A 660-nucleotide genomic window follows, 5' to 3' on the forward strand; every position below is an offset into this window, starting at 1 on the left:
GCGTCATCCCAAGAAGGACACCCCGCCCCCACCCCCTGCCACAGCTGCTCCGGGGAGCAGGGCTTGGGGTGCCCCAAGAAACCTGCAGAGGGGCTTGACCCCGAGCCCTGCTCTCTGCTTTTGGGGGTAGATGTGCCTGCTTTTCAGGTGTGGAGATGGAGCGGGGGATCCGCTGGTTCTGCTGAAGCGTATCCTTCATTCGGGGGGGATGCAGGAGGAGACGGCTGGGAGCGAAGGAGGGAGGAGCCCAGAGCAGGCCTGGAGGAAAGTGACCCCCCAAATATCTGAACCAAGCGCTCACGAGCGACTGCTGCTACTGTGATGGAGCAGGCGCTGTGCCGGGGCGATGCCGCAGGGATTGCTCCCCTCAATCTCCCCTCCCTGCCCTGTGCTGGCTGCAGGCTCAACACCTTGTGCCGTGCCTCAGTTTCCTCTTTGGCAAACGAGGGTTTGCTTTTCCCTGAAGCTGTGTCCGGGCTGAGGCTGTGCCCGGTCACGCGTCCACGCATGTGCGCAGCTGGCTCCTTCTCCAGCCCGTGTGCTCCCAAGGTGCTGGCGACAGCGGGTACGTCTGACCCGGTGCTGTGTGTTTCAGGAGGGTTTGGCAGCCGGCCCTGTCCCGGGGAGCTGGGGAGCCCATCCCGAGGATCGGCTGTGCCG

This window comes from Eurypyga helias, unplaced genomic scaffold (assembly GCF_000690775.1).
Source record: "Eurypyga helias isolate BGI_N326 unplaced genomic scaffold, ASM69077v1 scaffold24954, whole genome shotgun sequence".
NCBI classification, from domain to species: domain Eukaryota; kingdom Metazoa; phylum Chordata; class Aves; order Eurypygiformes; family Eurypygidae; genus Eurypyga; species Eurypyga helias.